At 55.1% G+C, this 19,430-nt stretch overlaps 1 long non-coding RNA gene across 1 annotated transcript in view; it reads left to right on the top strand.

Moving 5' to 3' along the window:
- Positions 1-17,956, top strand: part of LOC129145577 (uncharacterized) — a 54,592-nt gene extending 36,636 nt beyond the window's left edge. Inside the window, exons 3-4 of the long non-coding RNA XR_008551323.1 lie at positions 16,831-16,929; positions 17,575-17,956. This is a non-coding gene — a long non-coding RNA (uncharacterized LOC129145577). The remainder of the gene's footprint in view (positions 1-16,830; positions 16,930-17,574) is intronic.
- Positions 17,957-19,430: the final 1,474 nt, after the last annotated feature.

Raw genomic sequence — 19,430 nt, 5'->3', positions numbered from 1 at the left:
AGGCTTTCCAAGCGGCTCCATCACTGAGAAGGGAGGCGCGTCAACCACTGCACCCCTCTGTGCCCTGCTGCACCCCTCTGTACCTCTCTGTGCCCCTCTGCACCCACTGCACCCCTCTGCACTCTGCTGCACCCCTCTGCACCCCACAGCATCCTCTTGCCCCCTCCAGAGGTGTGGGAGCTGGGGAGGCCTGCCTGCCCCTCTGGGGTGCGCGGTGCTCTTGCGTGTCCCCAGTGCACGGCAGGGTGAGGTGGCCTTCTCTTCTCTCCTGCAGCCCACGAGCAGGAGCAGCGTCCAGTGAACCTCAAGTCATTTCCGTGACTTAGTAGTGAAGGCGACTTGCAGGTGCAGGTGCTCATCATGAGAAGGGGCTTTCAAAAGACAGGGAGGGGCCTGGGAGAGCTGCTCTCCTGCCTTACCCTGCGATTCTGGATGATCTGAGCCCTGGTACGGATGTGTCTCGGGGGCGATGAGGCTTCTTTCTGTGCCCACCATGTGGTCAGCCGCGCCGCGGAGGCAGTGGTCGGCTCAGCTGAATGGTAGCCCCTCATCCAGTGGGCTTCTGAGTGAGGCTCCAGGGACTATGCCCAATGACGTCCTGGGGTACAAGGAGGTTTTATAAATACAATTCATACTTGTGGCATAAATATGCAGACTTCATAAGTTAATAAAAATGTACATAAATATATGTAAATAAAACACATATAAGTATGTCGAGTATATTAATACGTTTATGTATAATATGCACATGTATTTATATATACATATAGGTGTATAATTATATATTCACATATATATTTTTACACATTTTTTCTCTATTGAAAGAAGAAACTTAGCTGTGTCACTATGCAGATTGGTGTTGGTGTCATCCTTGGATGACATTCTTTGGACGTATCACATGATCATTCTTTGGATGTATCGTATGATCAATCGAGTGTCTCTTACTGTCCTTGAGGTAGGTTCAGGGAAGGGTAGAACTCGACCAGGCGGAGGAAAAATTGTCAGCAACATTTTGAGTGTTGCTGTTTACCAGTGCCGACCTGCAAATCATATTTTACAAGTCATGTTTCTAGCCTCACCCCAACCTACCCTTGCAAAATGGAGACATGACTTAAGAATTTCTCAAAGAAACTGCGTGTTGAAGGCAATGCTAATAATGCAAGAACAAGTCAATACGAAATCACTAGCTTTGACACGCCTGCTTCCTCTGGCACACTGAATGTGAGTTTGGCCACTCACTCCACAACGATCAGGAGTGGGAATGGAACTATGCAGCCGCAATCGCTGCCCTAATGGCTAATGTGTAGAGTGTTAATTATATGTAGGTTGTACCGTTAGAGGAATTGTTTTCAACAGGGATGATGAATGTAAATAAATATAGATTAGGTATTAAAAATAACCCAAGTTTTGACCTGTTTTTTAAATTATACCACATTGACTTAAATCAACATTTTTAGACTGGTCCCAAGACTCCAAAGATGTATTGATAACTGCAGAGAGCATTTATTTATGTGGAATGTATCTACTGGCATTTATTATCTTAGAAATTAAAACAGAAAATTGGAGATATTTCTTTATTAATTCATTTAAACACTTCATCATTAAGCACATAACTTTATGCTAGCATAAATAACATATATGTCCCCCCCGCCAATAGCTATATTCCCAAAGCGAAAGAAATAGTAAGGGCCGCATTGTTTACATTTTTGAAAAACTTCTTCAATGTGTGGCTTACCACAAATCTGAATTTTTACATCTGCTCCTGCATTTACTTTATTGTGACTTTTGGGTAGAAATAGATGATGAAAATATGACATCATACAGCTCTATAGCTGGAAAAATGAACAATAAGAGTCTTTTCAGATAATTGTAGATATTTGTCTTTGATGCTACACCAAAACTTGGAAAAAGGGCATTTCTTAAAAGTTAGTAATAAAATGACATCTGAAATCATATCAATGAACTTTTATGCTCTGTGATATTAACACCCATTGGTCTTCCTTGCACTTTGCAGAATTTTTTCATCCGTGTATTATTTTTCAATATTTTGCATTGGTTTGAAATTATTGGTCTACTGAGCTCTGCAGAGCTTCCCAATGTTGACACATTTCATTTAACATGATCAAAATATGACATTTGTTAATATTACCCAATCTCATCAAAAAAGTCTTAAAGTTTTGGGAAGTTGTCAAGTTCATGGTGATAGACAATGTTTTTCAAAATTCTAATTTTCACTTGAAAGATTGAATTTTATCCTTGGCAACAAATACTGCCAACTGTTTTCCCTGTAGTAACAGGCTCACTTTATTCATTTTGAGAAGAATCTGCCAAGTATCCAAGTGTGAATAACCATAGTTTGTCTGTCAGTCACTCTTTCAAGGAAAAAGGGGGTTCCAGGAGAAAAGCCAGTGCAGTTCCAACTCCAGCAGCCCCAGAGATGCCTTTTCTGGACCAGCTTCCTTTGACGCTTATGCAAATTTCCATTTCATCACTCAGAATCTTCAAAGACAAGTATGAGAAGATCAAGATTTAATGAAATTATTCTTAACAGCTTCATCAATGAAGTGAAACAGTCTTTTTTTTTTGGGGTGGGGGATAATGTGACTGTGAGGTAGTAAGAGAAATAGCAACGGATGGTCTTCCCTCGGTGCCCCAGTTTTGCTCAGTTTTGATTTTCCACCATTAGCACCAGTGCCAACTCAGTGCAAGAGGCAGATAACACCTAGAATTAGGATGAAGGTAGTTTTGGCCTCATGGACTAACTGAACAGACCTTGAGAACCCTAAGAGACCAATGAGCCACGTTGCTCATTGTCAAAGGTAGTGAAGCACACTCGGCCACATTGCTAAGGTAAAACATTTAATACAAACTATACCATTGATTTAAAATTGGAGTCATTAATACATAAAATTATTTAAAATATTATTTATGAGTAATGTAATTAAAGCAGTAGCTTATTGCGATGAAAATAGACACATAGATTAATGGAAGAGAATCAAAAGTCCAGAAATAAATTCACATATGTATCAAAAAGGAGCCACAACCATCACTGGGGAAAGGAAGCTCTTTAACACATGGCTCTGGGGAGACTGCATGGCCTCGTGTCAAAGAATGAAGTTGTATCACTTTCTAACTCACTGCACAAAAGTAAATTCTAAATATATTAAAGGCAATAATAAAATATAAAACCTATGAAGGGTTAAATATCAAAGATATACAAAGCGCTGGCTCAATTTAATAATAAAAATCAACTCAGTTAATAAATGGGCAGCTCATCTGAGCCAACACTTCACCAAAGCTCATAACCAGAGGCCAATAGATGCCTGGATAAATGTTCACCATCACTTTTAGTAAGGGAGTTGCAGGCCACATCCACAAGGAGATATCACCTTACACTCATGAGAACAGCATATAAAAATACCCCAGCAGCTGGGCTTCCCTGGTGGCACAGGGGTTAAAGACACAGCGCTATCAAGTTATTGGCAGCCACTGTGGTCTGAGTTCGATCCCCAGCCAGGGAGGCGCCCCACATGGCGCAGCAGACCTCTCCTGACTTGCCCACTGCTTCCCTCAGCAGTGGATTTCAGTTAATCCACCTGTTCTGCTCCCCACTCTGTCTCTGCTGAATCCTCTCACCCCTGGCCCCACACCTCTGGCCTGCACCCCAGTTCTTGTATGCATATATTTATAATAATAATAAATAAATTAAAAAATAATAATAAATAAAAATAATAATAAATAAATAAATAAATCTTAAAAAAAAACCAAACTACCCCAGCAACAAGGGCTGGAGAAGATACGGAGAGAGGAGTCCTGCGATACTACTGATGGGAATGTAAACTGGTGCGGCCATTTTGGAAAATGATCTGGATTTATCTTTAAAAACTAAAAATGGCAATATCATGTGATGCAACAGCCCCACCCAAAGAACACCCTCTTCTTGAACATGTACCCGAAGAACTCAAAATCATCAACCAAAAAAAATGATGTGCCTTCAATGTCTGTTGTTAATACCTGCTATTGTTTCCCATACCCGGGATGGAGGCGCCCGAGTGCCCCTGGCTGCAGGGCGGCGCCCGGAAGAGGGGTCCAGCCTCACCACCGGACACTGTACAGCCATGAAGAAAGGTGCAGTTTTGCACTTCATGGCTGAAAGGTGTAGTCGGCTGCTGCACCCGTACATTTCCAGCTGGTGCTGTTGATTTAACATCTCTCACGCTGAGATAAAAGACTAGCATGCAAATACCTTTGATATGCAAAAATAGCCATGCTACTCTCAGCAGGACTCAAAAACTTAAGGAGTCAGAGAACTACTCAACAACTCCATGGCCGGGGTACGAAGGCGCTGTCGGGTTGCACTGGGGGAGCCACTAGTCCCGCAGCGCCGAGGCCGCGAGATGCGGACCGGCTACGCCTTAGCCTGACTCCGAGTGAGCGTGGGAGCAGCGTTCGGCCTGTCCTGCTTCTGTCCACAGTCCCAGGCAGGGCAGCCCTGGGTGGCCTTTGGGGGAGACATTTGATGTACTTTGTCGGGCCCGTCACCGCTGATGGGCTGTCTTTTCTTTGGCAGCAGCACAGCGTCTCTCCTTCAGTCGGTCACCATCCCTTGGTACTCCTCAGCCTTTCTCTCCCAGAATGTCTGCTGTCATCATGATGAGCTGAACGGATGGGCTGTGCCCCTGGACCCGGCAGTCATGACCTTGCGTTTGGTTTTAAGTAGTGTAATAAGCTGCTGCGTGGCGAGTTTGCCCTGGAGCGCATCGTGAAGCCCAGGTTGGCAGTGGATGGCGGAGAGGAGCGAGCAAGGCTTCAGAGACCCCCCCCTTTTCCCTGATGCCCATGCCAGGCACTGAACGTCTGGCCAAGATGTGCACTGGCTTTTTGGTCCCGTTTCCCAGCTTCTTGGATAAGAGGGCATTGTTTGCCCGTGTCCTGCCAAGGTACCAGACGTCAGGGACGGCTTTCAAAGTTTCGGTGCCAACGAAGACGTGGCGGCACGTGGGGCTTCCCTGGACCCGGCTTACACGCGACCAGGTTTTCAGGATGATTAAGAACCGGCAGCCGGGCGCGCACCGGGAGTGTGACTCCCAGGGTCTCCGCAGAACTCTCCGGGCGGCAAAGGCGCCTTCGGGTTGGGAGCACGTCCCGATGCCGACGCCGGACCACAGGCTGTTAGTGAGGAGGTGCGGGAGGTCGGCCGGGGGAAATGTCTGCTTTGACAGATCACAGACAAGAGAGGTTTCGGGGTGCAGGAGCTCCCCGAAGGCGTGAAGCCAGGGTGACCACCCGGTTCTCTCGACCTTCGGTCTTGGGTCTCCAAGATGGCGCCCGCCGTTCCCCCTTAGAGGCCTGCTCTGTCCCTAAGAAGTCTTGCCTCCCCAGCTGAGCTGCGAGCTTTGTGAGGACTGAGGTGCGTTCTTTAGTATCTCAAGAGACGCGCAGTCCAGCGAGGGGAGACAAGGCTGGCCCCTACGACATCACTGACCCCGACCGTGCTCGTGTCCAGCAGATGGGCACTCGGGGGAAGGAGACGCTGGCTGGGACTCAATTAGCTGCAAGAGCTTCCCAGGGTCTGCGCTTTCCTTTAAGGAGCAGAGGAAGGAGGTTACCCAGGTGAGGCAGTGCCTGCACTGCCTCGAAGGCCTGCCTGAGCGGGCCGGGTGCCCTGGGGACCACAGGGCAGGCTGGCGGGGGTCAGGGCACTTGGCCTGGGAAGCTAGCTGGGCCCAGGGCCTCAGTGGCTTTGGTGGTTTGAGCTGGGGCTGACTCATGCCGGGGCTGGAGCAGCCACATGCCAGAGGACAGGCCTGGGGGGATCACTCAGGATGTCACACGCTGGCTCCCCTGAGCAGGCCGAGGCCTGGGAGCTGAGGCAGGGGCCAGGGTGCACCAGCTCTGCCTTCCCAGGCCGTGACCCTGAGCCAGGGATGCTGTTCTTCTAACTTCAATTCCCTCAATGTCCACCCTCCCCTCCAGCCGGCATGCTCCCTCTCCGAGGGGTTCTGTCTGGCCTCAAGGGCCGGGTGGCGTGTTGTGGCAATTCTGGGGTCATGGCGGCTCAGCGGCACTGGGCAACAGTGGGGGCTCCGGGGACAGGGCGGCATGTGGGGATGAGGGGACCACCGAGGTGCGTGGGCTCAGAAGAATGGGGTGTGGGGTTAGCAGGCGATGAAGACACTCCCACAGCCATGTCCTTTTGTCCTTGTGTGCAGAAGAAAGTGACACATAAGTGAGCATAGTACGGTGGGGACGGGGCGGGCGGGAGGCACCCGCTGCTTCCTGCGCGCTGGAGGACAGGCCTGGGGCGTGTGAGCCAGTGTGGCTGGGCCTGCATGTGCATGTGAGATGTGTGTGTGAGTGTGTGTGAGCACGTGTGCACCAATGGGAAGGCGCACATCAGTGTGAGAGCCGGTGGAAGTGAGTGGTGTGAGCACACATGTGCATGAGTGTGTGAGGTATTCACAGGTGTGACCGTGTGGGCACGAGGGTGTGCATGGGTGTCTGCCCCTGAGGAGAGCGATACTCCCAAAGTTTAGGGGGTGTGTCCCCTGGCCTCAGAGAGGTGGTGGACACCCAGCAGGCAAGCTAGCACGGGATGGGAACCAGCCTGCCTGGGCGTCCCTGCTGCCAGGGGCCGGAGGGCACGCCTGCCCACGCAGTGACACCCCATCCCAACAATCTCATTTGCCAGGGCTAAGTGACTCCCATCCCAGGACGTCCGAGGGGACCTCAAGTCCCCAGAATGGATGGGGAGAAGGTCCTGAAGGAGACGCCTCCCAACACCCACTGCCAGGACGCAGCACGGAGAGGGGGCACCGCGCAGAGGGTCCAGGCTGGACCAGAGGGAAGCGGGTCCAGCTTGGGCTGCAGCCGCTGCACGGTGCTGAGAATGCCCAGCCACCCGGCCCAGCGTCCTGGGACTTAGCCACGGCAGATGGGGGGAGATGAGAACCCAGACCCCCCGCTGCTGCATAAATGCACCCCACGTTTATCTATGCCACATCTGCCCCGCAGCGCTGCCCATATTTAAATGCAGACTTGAGACTCAAGTCCCAAGGGAGGCAGGAGCAGGGGGAGGGACAGGAGCTGGAGGCAGGACCCAAGGCGGGGAGGGAGGGGTTTCACCCTCGATCGGAACCCAGCGGCGGCGTTCGGCTGGGTGCGCTGGGCTCTGTTCTTGCCATTTGGAAGAAAAGCAAAGAAATGCTTTGGGATTTCGAAGTAAAATTCACAAGCTGCGTGTCTCGACTTTCCCCAGCCCGCACCTCTGCCGGGCCCGTGATCCGGAGCTTCGTCTACATATTTTTAATCCTACACAAAAATGATAGGATGTCAAGAAGGATCTATAATAACACCATTTTTTTATTTCACTTCAAAGACTTGGCAATTTCTGATCCATGTGACATTCACACTCCTTCAGGGTCAGGCAGCATCTTGCAGCTTTCATAAAATGATTAAATATTTTAAACAGCTCCTGCTTATACCTCCATCGCCCCTGGAGACTGATACTGTTATCGTTTTTGTCAAAGCCAGTTTCCATCCGCATTTGTCATTCCTGCTTGCATTTATGAGTTATCAATCGCCACGTCAAAATGCAAAATAACTGATGTTCTTTGGGCGGTATTGGATGGGCTATCTGGGGCTTTTAATCAATGCTGATTTTTATTTTCCATACCCATACATAAATCTTTACCATTCCGGCTACATATAATGCGTTTGTACAAAACGCAGTGACAGAAGCAGTAGTTATATTATCAAACATTATACCTCGGGGCGAGCTGAGAACCAAGGGCTTTCAGGAGGGAGCGCTGGGGATTGCTGTGCAGGAGACAGGGTCGCGGGGATAATATAAGGAATTGGTTGTTGCCCTTTATAAATCAGCATCCTGCCTCCCCATCCTTCTCACTTAACACCGTCCAAATTCTCCGCCTGATTCTCTGCAACTTAGTCATTGTTTTTGAAAAGGCAAAGTTTGCATAATCTACACAAATAATCATGAGCTGTGCTTCCCAGGGGCATGCATTCAAATGGCAGCCCGGGACTCCTTCAGGAACGGCTTCTTTGCAGGGATGCTGGAATTTTCTGTGTCATGTTTCACCCCTAGTTGATCTAAGAGAGAATTTGCTTTGCCCTTTAAAAGGGCATTTGCCTCGCTGAGCGGGCGCCGCCGTAGAAATCGGTCAAACAAGACGTGGGTGCCCGGCGGATGCCCTGGGGCGAGGGGCGCGGGGCTCGCGGAGCAAGGGGAGGCGTCTCAGACGCGCAAGGACGACATGTGCGCCCCGGGGAGTCCCGGGCTGTCCAGGGCGGCGGGGCCGGGGGGAAGGGGCGCCCTGTGCGTGTGCCCGGCAGGAGCCCCGCGGCGGCTGGCACGGCGCCGGGGACGCTGGCTGCCCGTGGAGAGACGCCCTCGGCACCTGCCCGGGGCGCCGCAGGGCTGACCGGGGTCAGCGGCGCAGGAGGGAGGCCCCGCGCGGACCGGGCCCGGGGAGGCGGCCCCCAAGGGCGCTCTGCCCAGCGCGGGCACCTGGCGGAGCCGCTGCTGTCCGGGGGCGCCGTGTCCTGCCTCGAGGTCACGCGCTCGCGGCCCGCGGTGCCCGGTAACCAGCGCGCGCCCAGCCGGCCACCAGCGCGGAGACGCCCGCGCCAGAGGGCCTGAGCTTTGCGCTCCGGGGCGGGGCCCCGCCGGCTGTCCACGGCGGCAGAGGCACGCGGCGCCTTCCGGGGCCACGGAGAGCACCTGACGCCCCCATCCTGAAGAACAAGCTTACAACGCCCGCGCCCTCCTCTCTCAGGCCCCGCGCACCCGTGGTCTCCCCCTGCGGGGCCTCTCCGCAGCCGCCGCTCTGACCAGGCCGCCCTCCCTGCTGGCGCAGGAGGCCCTGGGGCAGTGCTGTCCACGCCTGGGCCACACCTGCTCGTGTCTGCGCTGGCGCTTGCAGAGGCTTGTGGGCCCAGGCTCCTCGCGGCACCCGCTGACCATGCCCAGCTCACCCTGCCGTGCCCCACTGGCCAGGCAGCGTCCCCTCCACAGACCCGGCTGCTGGCAGCGGTGGGAGATTCAGCCCTGCTTGGGGTGGTCATCGGGTCTCTCAGGACTAAAGTCATTTTGCTGCCGCCATGGCTGTCAGAGAAGGGCCTGTTGTTCAGTCCAGGGGAGGCCTGGCCTGGCTCTGGGGCAGGAAGTGCAAGCGGGCGCTGTGAACCCCAGGGGAGAAAGCACCAGGCTGCTCTCCAGGGGCTCAGAGGCTGGGGGTGGACAACACCCCAAAAGGGCACAGCCTCCTAAGAGATGCCCTGAGGCCACCAAGTCCTGGGAGGGAGGAATGTTGACTTTTTTAAAAAAGATTTATTTATTTTTATACAAGAACCGGGGTACAGGTCAGAGGTGCGGGAGGGTGAGAGAATTCACCAAAGACAGAGCGGGGAGCAGAACAGGCAGACTGACGAAATCCACTGCTGAGGGGAGCAGCGGGCGAGACAGGCGAGGTCTGCCGCGCCATGTGGGTTTCTCCCTGGCCGGCCGGGACTGAACTCACACTGCAGAGTCTGCGGACGGCTTCACAGCGCAGCGCTCAACCGCCTGCGCCACCAGGGAGGCCCAGGCATGTGGACTTTGTTGAACAGTGTAATAGCTGTTTATTGTTCCCGTTTTTTACTGAGTTAGTATTCGAATCTGACTTGACTTCAAGCTGCACATCAGGAGTTTTAAGCCAACACCAGAGAGGCGTGAAAAGGCACCTGCATCCACTACAGGGGTGTCTGTGAGGGGCCACCCTGCCCTTCCCTCTAGGGGACATCTGGCAATCTCTGGGGACTTTTGGGGAGCAGGGTTTGGGCTGGCCAATGTCATTGAGTGGGCGGATTCAAGAAGCTAGCGGACAGGATGGAGAAGTAAGACTTATCCCGTCCCAGGCGTGGAGAGTGCCAAGGTCGAGAAGCCGCCATTAATGCACAGCAACCCCCCCAGCGTGCACATTTGCATGGTAGGAAAAGAGGGAGAAGAAAGAAAGAAAAATGAAGCTGTTTGTAATGTGGATTTATTTATTCTAGCCAGTGTCAGATAAGAGAAGACAATATGTTTCTCTTTGCTGCTTGATAAGAATTGATAAATGTTTATTAATATGGTATTTTTAAACCTGAGCTGTTTTTTATTACTGGAGCACACACGCTGGAAACAGCTCGCGAAAGGCCCTCGGCGTGGACACAGACGTACGACGTATTAAACATCCAAGTTGCATTTACATTGAGATGCGGGGCTTTGGAGAAGGCGATGGACGCTTTTCCTGTATATTTTGAACTTTGGATGATTTAGACCAAATGCAGCTAAGCCGGTCTCCGGACTCAGCAGAGGCCACGCACGCCCCTGCCTGCCTCGTCAGCACAGCGCGCAGGTCAGTATTTCGGGGTGAAATGAAAGACAGATTTTGCCAGTTGTTCCAGCGCGGAGAGGCCTGTGCTTCTGCCTGTGCTCCCTCTGTCTCCAGACTTCAGGGTGCGTCTTGGTTGTCTGTGCAGGGCACACATGCCTCGTGTGGGTGGGCTCTGGGCCAGGCAGATGCCATCTGACTCCCGGCGCGCTCCCTGAGCCGGGGGGTCTGCTTGCCAGGTCACGTTCCCCCTCCCGGACCTTTGCCTTCTTTTCTGCAAAGTGGGAGACTAACCAATGATGTCATTCACCGGTTGTGCAGACACAGAGGAGGCTCCGACGACCCTCCTACCATCATCGTTGCAGTTGCTATTCCAACACGATGGAACTTGTCCTCATTCTAAATACATTTGTTTCCTGGGGTGGTTCTGACAAAATACTGCAAACTGGGTGACTTAAAACAACAGAAATTTATTCTGCCCCAGCTCTGGAAGCTGGAAGTCCTAAATCAAGGCCGTGGAAGGCCATGCTCCCTGGATGCCCAGGGGCAGGCTGTCCCTGCCTCTCCCTGGGCTGCTGCTGAGGCCAACGCCCGGTGTCCTCAGCTGCTCGGCTCCCTTCTCTGCCTCCGTCACCCCGGAAATCCGTGTAGCTTTTGTTTGCAGGGCTCCCCCGTAAGCTTCCAGCTGACCTCCCCTGCCCAAGGCCTCGAGTCCTGCTGCGCTAGTTCGGATGGTGTCACCAGCCAGGGCTGAGCTCCACCTGTGGGGCTGGGCTCAGGCCTTGTTCTTCTTGAGGCTGAAGAGCCTCTTTGCACATTTTCCCAACTCCGCAGCCACGAGCTCGTGTGCCCGAGGCTGGGGGTCCTAAAGGTGCAGGCTCGGGACTCAGGGCCAGGCTCCCAGACGTCCCCAGCCACCTCCTGGCCATGTGCCTCTCCTGCAGCACCAACACACACAGAGGAACCCCGTGGCCTCATCAGGGGATCATCTCCTCACTCTGAAGCGAGGCCGCCTGCCGCCTTCCTGCCTTCGGCTCAAGGAGCAGAGCAGGGTTCAGAGGCAGCTCCGACAAGGGACTTAGAGCCACCGGGGGCAGCTGCTGGACGTGGCCAGTGTGGCCCACCAGGCCCGACCCAAGCGCAGCCGCCCTCTGGGGCTGGCGCAGCTGCCCTGCCTTTGCTTTCTCAATCTGCCAGCTGCACTGGCTGAGCAAAGCTGCCCTATTTGCTGTTTCTTTCTTTTCTTCTCCTTCTCCTTCTCCTTCCTTCTCCTTCTCCTTCTCCTTCTCCTTCTCCTTCTCCTTCTCCTTCTCCTTCTTCTCTTTTTGCTACTTCCATTATTTCAGTAAGTTTAGACATTTCTTTGCAAAAATCATATCCCGCTTTAACATTTTGCCCAGTTTTGCAGCACTAAACAAAACGAGAAACTGGGAAAGGTTGACCAGTACGCACTGCGCTGAGGAAACTCCCCAGGTTCCCGGGGGAGCCCCGTCCGCGAACGCGGCCCCTCTCTGAGGCGCTGGGCGTGCTTGAGCCGCTCAGAGCGCCCCTGGGGTTCTGCTCAGGGAGACGCCGCCGGTGCGGCTGGCAGGGCCCCGGGCGCTGGCCCCACGGACCAGCCCCGCGCATCCGGCGCCGGCCGAGGGGTGCAGCCCCGGGGACCCGGCTCCACGCGAGCGCCCCGTCACCGCGCTGGGGCCTCGGGGCCGCCTCGGGGCGCCTCTGGGAGAGGAGGTGCCGCTAGGCGCGGGGGCCGGGCCGGGGCTCTCTGGCCGGCGGCCTGCGGGGGCGCTGGGGGACCCGCGAGTCCTGGGGCGCCGCGCTCAGGAGACCGGCGTGGCGAGGGCAGGTCCGGCTTTTCCTCGGGGAGTGAATGGTGTCACGGCTGATTCAATGAGCAAATCCCAGCTGTGCCCAGAGGAGGTTTCTCGGGCGCAGGCCGGCACGTGTCGGGGCGCCCCGGGAGCGGGCGAGCCCCGCCCTGGCCGGGCCCCCGGCAGCGCGTCAGTCGGTTTGCTGGGAATGGACGGCTTCTTCAAAATTAGGGGTCACTTGGCAGGGCCTCGGCGATCAGGTTGTCGGGGGCCTGCGTCTCCCGCGGGGTTGGTCGGTCCCCCGGGGGGGGGGGGGGGGCTCCTTGCGCGCCGTCCGGGGTGGGGGGCCCCCCGCGGTCGCGAGGCGGGGAGGGGAGGGGTCGGTCCTGCCGGGCGGCCGCCGCGGGGCCTCTGCGAGGGGCCGGTCCTGCGCCCGCGCCCGGGGCCCCTCCAGGCCGCGCGGGGCCGGAGCGCCCAGTCTGCAGGCGGGGCCGGGGCAGCTGCGGGGTGCGGCCAGCTCGCGGGGTCCTCGTCCGACGCGTCGCCTCTGCCGACTGCACCCCGCGGTCAGGAGGCCGCTCGCCCCGCGTGGTCAGGGCCCCCGAGCGCGGTCGCCGGCGCCACCTGCGCGGGCCGCGCTGACCGCACCGCCCGGGCCTCGTGTCCGCACCGCCGGGGCCTCCGTCCGCGCTTCTCCCCGGGCTCCGGAGCGGGTCGGGCTCCCGCCGCCTGCCCGGCCTCGCTGAGGAGACGCCCGTCTCACCCCTGACTCCCGGGCCTCGGGAGGGGTGGACACCCCTCTTCCGCCGAGGGGCCGTTGGCGCCTCTGACCGCGGGCGGGGTCTCCCGCGCACCTGCCCGCCCCGCCGGGGCCCGCGCCGCTCACCTGGGGCGTCTGCGGAGCCGGCTGCCCCCTGCTGCCTCCCTGGAGACAGCTCTGTCCTCCCTTTTCCGCGCGGGTCCGCCCAGCTCGTCCTGCCCGTCTGCTGCCCGTTAATGCCTCAGTGCAGCCCGCCTCACCTCACGGCCCGGCTTCCCCCGCCTGACGGTTCCTCGCGCGGCGGCGCTTGGGACACTGTGACCTTCTCCTCACTTAAAGAACACGCTGACCCGCCCATTTCTGCGCATCTCCCCGACTCCTCCCCAAGCTCCCTGCCTCGGCCAGGCCTGCAGCCTCCCGGGGAGACGTGTCCAAACCTGTCAGTTACTCTTTAAAAACCGGGTATGAATTATGTTCTATAAAATATACCTGTGCAGCTGAATGGATTTAGCGAATGTGTAAGGTTACGCGGCCATCGCTGTGACCTGACTTGAGAACATTCCCATCACCCTCAAAGACACTCTGTGCCCGTTGCATTAGTCGTCACCCCTCTCCCCCTCTCCCAACAGTCTGAGGCCAGCATGGCTCTGCTTTCTTTCCAGATTCACCTGTTCTGAACTTCTCGTGTAAAGGGACTCTTACCACACATGGGCTTCATGATGGGTGTATTTCACGTGGTATAATGTGAACATGCACCAGGTACTAGCTCAGCCATGTACTGGACGTGTCAGTACTTCACTCCTTCTCATGGCTGAATAGTATTCCACTGCATGGATCTACCCCATATCATATAACCCTCCATCCCTTAAAAGACATGAGTGATTCCCAATCTAACTCTGCACCTGGGCCTGACAATATTAGCAGGTTTGTGGTATGGATGCGCCTTCCTTTGATAGTAGAGACCATGATAGTAGAGACCATGAAGCTTGTCTATTGCCTTTAGCTAATCCTCTTCCTGTCTCTCTAGCTCGTGGCCAATAGTTAATTCAGTTATCTAATGGCTGTATTTTATATATAAACAAGCTAGGAGATAAACACTGACTGCTAGATTTGAATGTGGCCAGTAGATAGACCGACATCATCGCTGCTGTCCTCTCTGACAACACAAGCCCACCCCCGACTATCTGGGCTTTTCTCTTAAATTCCAGCTGTGGCCGTATCTCCAGCAGGAAGCTCCTCAAAGCTCAAGCCAGTTTCCCGCTGCTCATCTTGAACATGCGACCGCATGGAAAGCTGCGACTCTGCTTTCACACACGGGGTCGCCGTCCGCGTGGGAGGGGCCCGTTTGCCATCATCTACTTTGAGTCCCCTCGGACCTGAGTCCTTTTCCCTTAAGGGAAATCAAGCCTATTTTGGGCTATTTACTGTGTTGTGTTTGGAAAGTCAGACGTTTGCGGGACAGCTTCTCCGTGTTCCCGGCACAGGCGTGGGGTGGAGCCATGTGAAGGTGCTGTTAAAGCCTGCGTCGGAGCCACCACCCCCGTGTCTCAGGGATGTCACGTCCGCTTGCCTCTGTGCCTCCTGGTGCTTTTCCTTCTGGATCACCTGTTTGCTCTGCCTGGAAGCCCTCTAGAGGCATCTAGAACGTTCTCTGTCCCGCAGGAGGGACAATCCGCAAGTGCAGCAACTGGCGGTGAGAGCCATGCTGTCCTGTTTCCAGGCCTGCAGGACCTCAGAGAGCCCGACAGACTCCTCCTGAGGCGGGACGGGCGCCCCTTCCCCAGCCTCGCAGGCGCCCAGCGCAGCGGTCAGCCCTGGACGGGCTCTTTCTGCCTGAGGAGGAATCTCTTCTCTGGTGGTGAAAATGGCTGCAGGAACAAAAATGGCTCCAAATGAAGCCATTCTCATGACAAAGACTGTAATGAGGACAAAAATGGCACAAAATCAATTTATTCTCATGACAACCTTAAGATTGTAATGAGGACAAGAAAAACAGTCTGAAATTTATCAATTCTTCTGACAACCTTGAGACAGTAATGAAAGCGGCAAATGGTATGAAATTGGCCCACTCTCCTGACAGACAGTGAAACAAAACCGGAAAATAGCCCCGTGCTTATCTCCCCCCTTGACAACCCGGACTGGGGTACGGCCGGAAGAGGTTACAAGATTAACCCCTTCCTGTCAGGAACACTCGAGGGGGTCTCCTTAAGCCCAGCCCCCGGCCCCTGCCCAGGCGCATCAGGCTGGCGGGAGGGCCTAGGCAGGGCTGGGAAGCGGCCGTCTCGGGGCCAGGATTCTGCGGACCGTCTCCAGGCGCCTTCCCTCAGCACTGTCCCGGAGAGTCCTTGGCACCAGGGTGGCAGCCTCGTGAGGGTGACAGACGCTCTGTCTGGAAATGTCCACAAGGGACTCAAGTGATGGGACGATGGGAACGGAGGCTACTTTGGGGCTCAACGGAACACAGTTGCAGCCCAGTTCCTGGAAAAATGGAGTGTGTTCCTGGAAAAATGGAGCACCCACCCAGCTTCCCCTCTTCACTTAGGTTTCCTTAGGCCCATGAGACTCAGATATGCCATGGGAGGGGACAGACACAGCTGCAGAACCAGCGTCCACCACTGTTTCCCGGTGATGCGGGGCTCCTGGGGGAGGGCCCGTCGGCCTGGAAGGGGCAACAATGTGCATTTTGGCAAGTGAGTGCCCGCTCGGACATGCAGGAGTTCCCGAAGCACGTTCTCTGTGTGCAGATGTGCAGGTTGGGTTATGAGGCACGACAAAGCCTCCATTCCTAAAACCGCCGTTTCCCTCCCTGACACTGACGAGTACAGAGCAGAGGCCAGGGTTGGGACGTCAGTTCTGGTGCCAGTGTTCCCTGTGCTTGTTCCCTATTGATGGGTGGTCGCATGACATGACTGGGAGGGACGGCCGCTTGGCCAGGCTGGCCACTGCCACATCACAAGGAGCTGGAGGCCCCTCCAGAGCAATCTGGGCTCTATCATGAGGAATAGGAGCCCGTGGCCTCGTCTGTGCCGGCCTGCCCGCCTCCCGGGCCAGCGGACTGGCAGGTGCTGAGCGAGGGGCAGAGAGACCGTCTTCTGCCTGCTTGTTGTGAGCAGGTCTGCGCCTTCACCATGGCATTCCTGGACAGCGCGACGGAGACCGAGTCCTAGCACAGTCTACCAGAGCTGCTCCCTTTCGCCTGCGTCTCCTGTTGGTGACAGAATTCTAATATTTCTTGCTGAGCTCAGGAGGTTGGATTTAAATCACAAGGTTCTGGCAAATGCCCTGGGCCTGCTCAGTGTCTTCCCGTTTTAGAACGCGCGGCCCTCCTGCAGCCCCTCTGGGCCCCTCCCTGGCCCTCTCCGTGGCCCCCTCTCTCCTATCAGTGGCTCTAATGGTCTGAATATTTCCAGTCAAGTTCGAGGTCAGGCCACTGCTGACAGAGCTGCCACAGGAGAGGGTGAAGAGGAATTTAAGAGGAGTGCTTTTAGGTTAACAAGAATTTTGTTACATGACAAGTTTGCACGATTCTGTATTTTATTCTAACAATTCTAGGTGATCCAGGAGCCAGGAAATTGGGCACGAGGTGGGGGATTTTCAGATCAATGTCAGCAGCCGCGGGGGCGGGGGAGGGATTGAGGTGGAGGAGGCGCTGGGCAGGAACCTTCGAGCAGGCCCGGTGGAGTCACGGGGCTAATAGTCTGGTCCAGTCGGGAGGGGTTGAGTGATAGGTAAGGACAGCGGCTCTTCTTGCTGGTCAGGAGGGGGAGCGAGCGGGGGGAGGGGGGAGGGGAGAGCGTGCAAGAGAGAAAAAGACCAAGATCAACATGAAAATATCGCCGTACATGGAGGACATAATTAAGTCACTCCTCGGTGTTCTCTTTTTCAGTCTAAATGATCTTGAGTGCCACGTAACCTTTGTTCAAGGAATCCAGCAGCTTCTTAATCATCTTTGTCACTCTTTCCTGCAAGCGCTCCAGGTTTCCTCGTAAGTTCAGCCGTGTTACCTCATTTCTTTTCCCGGCGCACCCACGAGGTAACGGAGGGTCAGTGCTAAGCTCAGATTTACAGGGTGGGTGAGAGGAGGCACCGCGAGGAGACGATTTACTCAAGGTCAGATCGCGAGGGAGCGTCAGGGCCAGCACGAGCGCGCCTGGTCGGGTCGCCCGCGCCTCTCCCCTCTGCCTGCAGAGCCGCGTCGCTCGGCTTCAAAGCTCCTTTCAAAGGACTTTCCGTCCGATTTATTCACACTTGTATTTGCCAAGGGTGAGGTGCAGGGGCGGAGGGTTTGGGGCTGCACACCCGTGTTCCCTGCACACGCCCATGCTGCTTAGCGATGAGGGCCGTGAGTGCGTAGCAACATTTTGAATTTGAGGAGAATTTGGTCGGACAAGATTCTCTTCACTTTGGGGCATGGGAGTGTTGTTAGGAAGGTTTGGAAGCGATACTGAGCCTGAGATGGTGCAGGACATGTCCAATTTTAGACTTGAAGACTATCCCCCAGAGCAGAAGAGGGTCTGGTTTCATTTGTAAATTGATGCCCTCCTGCTAATCCTTCCTGGACAATGTCCACGGTGGGGGGGGGGGTGTCGACGTGGAGAATAAGCAGGATGCTGTCTGCATTTTCCCGCAGTGAAACATCGCTGTCTTGGAAGCCGCCTGGCACATAGCGCGTTGTCAGGCTCACACCCTGTGGGGTTTGCCGCCGTGATGTCTTGTCAAAATGGGCTTTGCTGAAGCTGAGTGCCCATGTCCAATGTAATCCCCAGCACACAGGTGAGACTCGATGAACTGCTAAGCAGCGCTTAAGCCACGTCCGTCTGCTGTGAGTGCGCGGGCACAAGCCGGACTGTTGGGTGTTTGAGTGATTCTGCGCCTGATGCGTCCAGCCCTGGCTCTTCAGTGAGCTCGTCTCCTGCCCATCATAGTGGCCTTTTGCTGAGTGCTGAACCCTACGCGTAGTAGAATCTCCTCAAACGGGTGTTCAGTGGATTAATGAATGGATGAAAGAAAGAATGAGTCTACCTTTCATCTTTTCCAGATTTTGGGAGAAAGGCAAAGCGGATCTTGTCACATTTCTACCTACAGTCCCTCAGGTGGTCTTAGAGCTTAAGGATAAATTCCACCCACTCATCCGTGAGCACCTCCCTGACTACGCCGTGGTGTGCGTTGTGCTGACCGAGGAGAGAAAAGACGGAGGGGGAGGCTGGAGGGGGGCTGCTGCCCAGCTGTTGGTCAAGGTCTACCAGATGGACCGATGCGGCTGACGGGCGGTTGGCCTCCCTGGGCTGCCTGCACTGCCCTCTCTGCTGCTCCCAGCCCTGCCCACCCCTCGGTCTGGAGGACAGTCCGCGGGACAGCCTTCCCCTCCCTGGTTTGTGTCCCTTGCTGGCTTTGGGTCTGGTTGGCTCGGGAGCAATTCATAATCTCTTGTTTGAGTAAGTGAATGAGGCATCCTGTGCAGGTCGGGGTGTGTGCTCAGACCGCAGGTAATTTCACAGACTCATCTTCACACTGTGGGCAAAACCCCTTGGCACTGACCCTATAGAAGCTTCTGGAAAGTGAGGGCATATCCTGCCTGTTCCGTGTTAAAATTTCCCCTGCCATAGATGTTCATGACCGATTTGTCAGCCGACAAGTGAGCCCACAGTTTGGCTGTTCCCTCCAAAGTCATCACCTCGATATATGAGATTTCAATAAACTCACATCACTGGTGTCTTTCTACTGAGGGTCTCAGCCTCAAGCCTCACTCTGCCCCGGAAGCTGGGCCACCTTGACGTGAGATTTAGCCTCTCACCTGATGGAAGAATGGGTAGGTTACAATATAAGTCTGTGAATCCTCTTTCAGGAACTGCCTTCACGTGGGCGACGAGACCCTTCGGGTGGCCTAGGGCAGCCTGATCCCCTCCCTTGGGTAGAAGAGAAGCCACGTTTTGGACAAAGGCAAAAGCCAGCGGTGACGGGTCATTAAGGAAGGGCTGGGTCGATGATGACGTTTTCTCCTTTTCCTCTTCGTTTTCGTTTCTGGCTGGAATGATGGACTCACACAGCAGGGAGGGGCGGCCCTGGCCGAAGCTCTCACATGGAACTCGGCATGGGGGCAGAGGTTCTGGGGGGAATCCTTGAGCCTCCACCAGCTCATGACCTGGAACCGGGTGGTTTGGTCCTCGGGACGCGCCCCAAGCTCGTGGCGGTGACACCCTAGCTCTCAGCAAGTGCTAGGATGACTGTCCCCGCACACCTGTAATCTGTTCTCTTCATTGCTCTGATTTTTCTCTGATTTCAAGCCTTCTCTGGCACTGGGGGCTGGGTGCTAGATCGTGTGCCAGAGGACCAGGGTTAGGCATAAGACATTTCCCCCGAAGATCAGTAAAGACAGTAAAACGCAAGGAAAAAGTAACTCTCCCTCGTGGTTTCCGGGAGCCCAGTTCCTGGAGGACAAACAGGGACACTCAGGAGGCAGGGTGGCCAGGGACCCTGCGGACAGGG

The sequence above is a fragment of the Talpa occidentalis genome, unplaced genomic scaffold, assembly GCF_014898055.3.
Source record: "Talpa occidentalis isolate TD23 unplaced genomic scaffold, MPIMG_talOcc4v2.1 talOcc4.13, whole genome shotgun sequence".
Taxonomy (NCBI): domain Eukaryota; kingdom Metazoa; phylum Chordata; class Mammalia; order Eulipotyphla; family Talpidae; genus Talpa; species Talpa occidentalis.
The sequence above is the reverse complement of the archived record's forward strand: the minus strand, read 5'-3'. Positions and strand labels throughout refer to the sequence as shown.